Source organism: Pteropus alecto, unplaced genomic scaffold (genome assembly GCF_000325575.1).
Source record: "Pteropus alecto unplaced genomic scaffold, ASM32557v1 scaffold1998, whole genome shotgun sequence".
In the NCBI taxonomy this organism is placed as follows: domain Eukaryota; kingdom Metazoa; phylum Chordata; class Mammalia; order Chiroptera; family Pteropodidae; genus Pteropus; species Pteropus alecto.
This window is the reverse complement of record NW_006441590.1, coordinates 141,608-148,134: the sequence shown is the minus strand read 5'-3', so window position 1 is coordinate 148,134 and position 6,527 is coordinate 141,608. Positions and strand designations below refer to the sequence as shown.

The window sequence follows — 6,527 nt, the reverse complement described above, 5'->3', positions numbered from 1 at the left end:
ATATATACACACACACACACACACACACACACACATATATATATATATATAAAATAAAGTATGAGTGTTATCTTTAAAGTTCAAAAGACCTCAAATACAAAAACTTTCTGAGTCAAGCATGTGATTTTCAGATAATGCACTTCATTTCTTCCATATTTACTTTTTAATACTGATCAGGATAACATTTTAGACTAATAAGACTTTGAAGAGTGTACTTCTATTTGGCAAGATAATGTGAGAATTCTCATTTGGGGTCAGAATTTAGGTGGGGTTAAATTACCACTTAAACTTCAACTCAGTTTAATTTCTAATTATACCGTTTTCTTGGCCAAAGACCCCAAACCACTGGTTTCTTGTTAGCACTGAAAGCCACAACAAAACAGACTTGCTTCTTGTGAAATAGGAACCAGCGGTGATGAACGGAAGCGACTACCAAAAAGGAGGCTGGGAGGGGACTAGAAAGCGACCCATTAGGTGACCTAGCTGGAATGTCGATGCCGCTGCCTTATAGTGAGTGACAGCAAGGCATCCATCTCGGTGGAAAGCCAGGCAAAATTCTCATCTGTGAAGAAGGCAAAATAGGCTGAGTTATCTGAATAGAAAGTCTCTAGTGAAAGGCTTTGCTCGGCACTGGGAACAGAGGCAAAAGGAAGTCAAACAAATAATCACACCACAGCCCCGTAAGAGGGGCGAGGCCAGGGCCTGAGGAGGAGAATGGGGAGGTTTCACTCACGGACTTTGCGGGTCAGTGGGACAGACAGGAAGACGGTGCGTTTTCAGGCCCTGGACACCAACCCCACAGGGGAAGGAACCCAGACCTTGATGTCACTCCCTCCAGGCCCTGGGGAGATAGATGACACTGGGCAAGTCCACCGCGGTCCCTGTGCTCATGGAATCACAGTGCAGGCTGAGAGACAGACAACTAAACAGACGGGGTGCTCCGCAAGGGAAGGAAACTGACTTTGATCCCTGTTTCCACTCTGACACCCCGCCCTTAGCTCCTGAGACAGCAGATGTGGAGGCACCCGGGCCAGGGCTTCCCAGCATGCTTTAGGGCCGGGTTACACAGGGCCTCAGGGTACATCCAGCCGGACACCAGTTTAGAGGCCTTCCCCACTCCAGGATTCCAAACAATATTTTCTTTTAATTTTTCTGTTTAATTATTATGTGAATACCATCGTGAGATGCTGAACGAGTCGTAGAAACTGTAAAGGAACAGATTTATAGATTTGTTTACAACAAATCAAAAACATCTTCATGGGGAGAGACCCCTTGAACAAAGTGGAGATAATTAATATGTAGGGAGCTACAATTTAAGAAACAAAACACATGAAGTGCCTCTGTGAAACATGAAGATAAACATAAATGACCTAAGAGTAAAAACGGGCAAAATACACAAACAAGCATTTCACAGAAGAAACAAATGACCCCAAATCATATATCTGGAAATTGCTAGTTAAAAATATGATACCCCTGCCCATCGGACTGGCAAAAAATTTGAAAACCTGTATACATTGCTGTACATTCGGGGCTGTTAATGTCATTATTTACAATGGCTAAAAATCAGACGGAAGTAAATAGCAAAGGTTGAATCGCAGTATGAATGAATATGCAAAGCACACACATACGCCCCCACCCCAGCCTACTCCTTGTTGTGACTTTGAGTTCCATTCTCCCCTTACCTCATCTATACGTCTGACCGAAATGAAGGGTAAAGTTTATAAATCCAAAGTAAAAGCAATTTCCAAAATCAAAACTGAGCACAGAGGCTGTTCACAAGACACCTTTCTGCCATGGTATAGCCCTCAGGGCAGTTTGGGTTCCCCTTTAAGCTCGTGTCTTCCACGGGCTCGCACACCTCAGGGTGTGGCTGACTTCATCCTCCAGGTGCTCAGCCCAAAGCACCCTGGAATTCTCGACTCCTTTTTTTTTTTTCTCTCACACAGGAAAAACGATCCGTCAGAAAATCCTGCTGGCTTTGCCTTTCTGGTGGGAGCCCTCATCTCTCACCTGGATCATGCAGTAGCCTCTCATCTGTTCTCCCTGCTTCCGCCCTGCTCCCTACAGTCCATTCTCAAGCCAGCTGCCGGAGTGATCCTGTTCTAAGGCATGTCAAACCATGTTAGTTTCGTGCTCGGAACCATCTAATTTCTTTCTCTCCTTCACTCAGAGGAAAAACCAGAGACCTTGCTACAGCCTACAAGGTGCTATGTGAGCCCCTCTTCTCCCTCTCGTGACCTCTATGACTTCGTTTACTCCATCTTCACTCCCCGGGCTCCAGCCAAGCTTACTGCTCCTGGAACATTCCAGGTATGTTCCTGCTTGAAGGGCTCTGCATTGGCTATTTCCTCTCCTGTATAAGGGCTGGGGTAAGCAAATTCCCAGACCCTTCCAGCTCTGTAAAGTACGGGCAAGAAGGTCTCTAGTAGGCCAAGAGTAATTCCTCAAACAGGAGTGGCAGGTGATGGCTACTGGAAGTGAAAGGCCATCCAAGCCGTGGGGGCAGGGGAACACCTCCGATATCTTTCTGTCGTCCTCACTAGTGATTTCACTCAGAAATGCTAATCGGTAACCTTTACTGACCACTTAGACGTGTCTACCAGTGTTCCAAGTGCTTTCCATATCACGAGTCCTCAATCCTCACGAGACCTCTACGAGGCAGGACGCTGGTCAGCCTTGGCAAAAGCCTGATTAAGAGTCAATGAGAAATAGAATGGACACCGCGTGCAATCCTTAATGAAGTCATCGCTTTACGTTATGAAGCATCAGTGATTGTTAAAATCGCAAAAAGACAACCGAATGGGATTTCCCTCCTAATGGAAGTATGAGAATACTACGTGTGAGGCCATGAGTTCTATCGAGATAGGCAATGGATGGATGCCTTAAATTAGTCTCTCAGAAAAGAACATGTTTGAGTGCTGACTGTTATAATCTAGAGGTTGAAGCTGGACTGCTGGGCTCTTGACCGGGTGCAGGGGTGGGAACAAGAGGCATTTGACCCATGGAGGAACCAGGTCACTGCCTTATTTCTCCACTCTCACTGCAGTCCCGAACGAGTGGGTACTTTTATTCTAGAAGGAACTGTGCACAGAGTCTGGGGGTGGAGGGGACGGCGGGCGGCAGATTTTCCTATTAAGACTTCTAACCGGTACAACTCTATCCTCAATTTCGCAAATACCTGTGAGCAAAACTCATCTTAAAACACACACTTCAGATGCAGCTGTCCATCTGGAAAGCTGCTCACTTCGATACCTTCTAGTCGCTCGCCTGTATTTCTTTTTCTTTCGGGCCTGGGTCTGGGAGCCCGTGTCCCTTGATTTCTGGTTGCTTTCCATTGCAGATGAAGAGGACGCTTTCCCCTTCTTTCGGCTGCCACCTCGTCTCGCTTCTCTGCCACTGCCACGCTACCACTGTCCTCCATACCCGTTTCTTCCTAAACCACTAATACTGCGAATTGGCTTCATCGGAAAGGGTAGGAAGCGCCACCGTGGCTTTCTCCACTTCGGAGGCCTGGGAGGCGGGAGGGCTGACTGGCACTATCCCTATAATAGCAGCCCTCACTAAATGCTCTCCCGAGGTCTCAGCTTCACTGACACCTGCCCTTTTCACTAACTGTGGGTCTGTCCAAAAGTTCTGCCCAAGGTCCTTCACCTTCTCCCTCATCCTACTCTCCTTCGATAATATCATCCATACCCTGATTTCAACTAACTATACCCCAGGGACCACCAAAGCTCCATCTCAGGCCCGGGTGCCACCCCGAGGCTCAGGACAAACTTACCCAAATGACGGTTGCCTGCCTGACCCACAGTTAACTTCAAACTCAGTAAGTCCCAGTCTAAATAAACATGCCCTCCACAAGGACTTGTCCCCAAATTAAGGTCTTTTCTCCCACGCTCCCTCTCACATCTATATCACATACGACCTAATCGGGGTCCAGTAGCATCTCAACAGACTGGCACGCAGGGCCAAACGAAAAGATAAATTTAACAGTAATATGTACGGTCCAGTTCCTGGGCTTAAAACAAAACAAAACACCAACAGCACAAGAACAGACTGGAGAAAAGATAGCTTAGCAAAAGCACAGAGGAAAACTAAGTTCACTTGACAGGAAGCTCAGTGTGAGTCAACGGTGTGGTGTGGCTGCCAGAACAAAGCTAATGGAATCTCCAGCTGCCTTCTCTGCACAGCGTCCAGATGAGGACTGATCATCTTGCTCTGCTCTGCCCTGCCCTGGCCGCTCTGAATATGGAGTTTATTCAGTTCTGGTACCAGTTCGGAGGCGCTCTATCAGGATGGAGTGGGAAGGCAGAAAAATGGCTGAATAAACTGGCGACACTCAGACTGGATAGCTGCAGAACTCTCAAGGTGAGAAAGACGAGATGCGTTCTGCGTATTCTAAAGAGGCAACACCAGGCCCGGATTCTCGCAGCCAGAGTTATCGCACAGTTATTTGGGAAGCATGTTATGTAACCGGTTTCCTGTCACTGTAAGTGTCCAGATAACAAATGACTGGTCAAAAACGTGGTCAGCGTTTCATTAGATCGCTATTACCATCCCTTTCAAATCACTGAAGTTTACAGTGCTGCATTGCAACGGGGGTTGCCAATCACCGTTCTCAATGCCCCCTCTCTCGCACGCCTTTTAATTAAGCAGTCGCAAGTCCCACCGATTATTTCTCACAAATCATTCTCATATTTTTCCCTTCTGCTGCATTCCCATTAATACCGTTTCTTTGCCAGGCTCAATTCCACCCACGGTACAGTTCAGTCTCAAGATTGCTTCTGCAGACGCCACCAAATTGAATAATCATCTAGTTACCTGAAATGATGTGCCCATTGAAGATATGGGGTTTTGGGGGGGATGAGACAGGAGATGGAGCTCAGCGTTCACCACCACAGAATGGCAATGAAAGGCACGAGGCGTTCTAGGACTTACTCATCACAGTCTCTTCTTGGACAATCTCGTCCAAGGTAGGAACCTGGGGCTCTTAAAAAAAAAAGGATGACAAATCAAACACCTAAATTCTTGGCTCAAGCATGGTTGAAAAACTAGACTTTCTGTGAAAGTGTTAAAAGAGTCTCAGATCTTACAGTCAGTCACAGGCCGAGATAGCCCAAAACAAACCTCAGAGTTTAATACCGCAAGTTGCCAAATTATTGCATCACGTGTTATATGTGATTCAGAAAGACTGGGACCCTGTAAATTGGAAGGGAGACATCTGAGGGCATTTCGATGATTTCGAGGACCCTTATCTCCTGACCCCCCCAAACTCACTGACTGCTAGGACCACCAAGGAGTCAGACTCCTCAGCAATGAAGGCTCAGGTCACCTTACCAGGTAAAGAACCTTGCGCACCTGAGGTATTGGCTGAGCAAAAGTGGACCAGGAATCAAGGACTATATAGGAACCATTTGTATGTTCTGCCTTGTTATGACATTTTAGTAATTTTCTTTTTCTTTCCTCCTTTTTCCTACTAGTTTTATCTGGGATGTGTTGATAGCAGTGAACTTTACAGTTTAATTCATAGTTTATAGACTCTTAGGTAGGCTCATGACAATACTAGAGAGAAGTGGCATCACTCAGACTGTCCAGCACCTACTCTCTTTGACACGAGAGAGGGAACAGGTAGGAAGTAGCGACAGCGGATTTCTCACCAGAACTTGTTCTGAGTTGTGGTTTGGGGTGTTTTTTCCTGGCTGTTTAACCTCAAAGCTGGTTCTCCAGCCCTCTCAACATTTCTGTGAGCTACCCAATATCATTTTGATAAGCTCTTTTACTGCTTAATCAGTCAGGTCAGCTTGTGTTGCATACAAATTAAAACCCTGGTACAAACATCTATACGAAGTGTGTGGTCAGCCCAGTTTCCCCATTTCTAAAACATATCAAAGTTGAAGGAAGGAATATGTAAATATAAAAGGAGAAATTAAAGAGCAAGAAAAAATTTTAAATAGAACTAATTAATAATTAAAAGGCTGGTTCACTGCAAAAATAAAAATAAATGCAATGAAAACCCCACCAACTAACCTAATAATCAACAGGGGACAAGGGGACAGCACGAATTCACAATGACATGGAAGAAATCACTCCAGGAAGAGTAAAATAAATTTAGAAATCATAAGAATTATATGTAGATGAATTTGATAGCCAGGATGAAACAGATACTTTTCTGGGAAAAGTCTAATTTACAAAACTGACTCAGGATGAGATAGACTAAACAGATCAATTTCCATAAAAGAAATAGAGTTGAAAAAGATCTAAACACACACAAAAAGGCACCAGATATAGTTTAGAGGCGGAATTCTGCCAAAATTTTAAAGTGCTGCTAATTCTAGCTCTAGTTAAAATATTCTAGAATATAGCAAACTTCCAAATTTTTTACACTAACCAAGTATAACATCGATGCCAAAATCTGCTAAAGATTGTACAGAAACAAAAAAAGCCAAATTTAGAGCCAAAGCCCAACCTCACTTATAAATATTGGTGCAAAAATTCAATTTAGCATGCATAATCCAATAATTTTATTTATA

The 6,527-nt window shown here is 44.8% G+C and overlaps 1 protein-coding gene across 1 annotated transcript in view; it reads right to left on the bottom strand.

Annotated features, from left to right (window-relative positions):
- GAB3 (GRB2 associated binding protein 3) overlaps positions 1 to 6,527 on the bottom strand; it is a 78,135-nt gene that overhangs the window by 39,584 nt on the left and 32,024 nt on the right. The window lies entirely within an intron of this gene.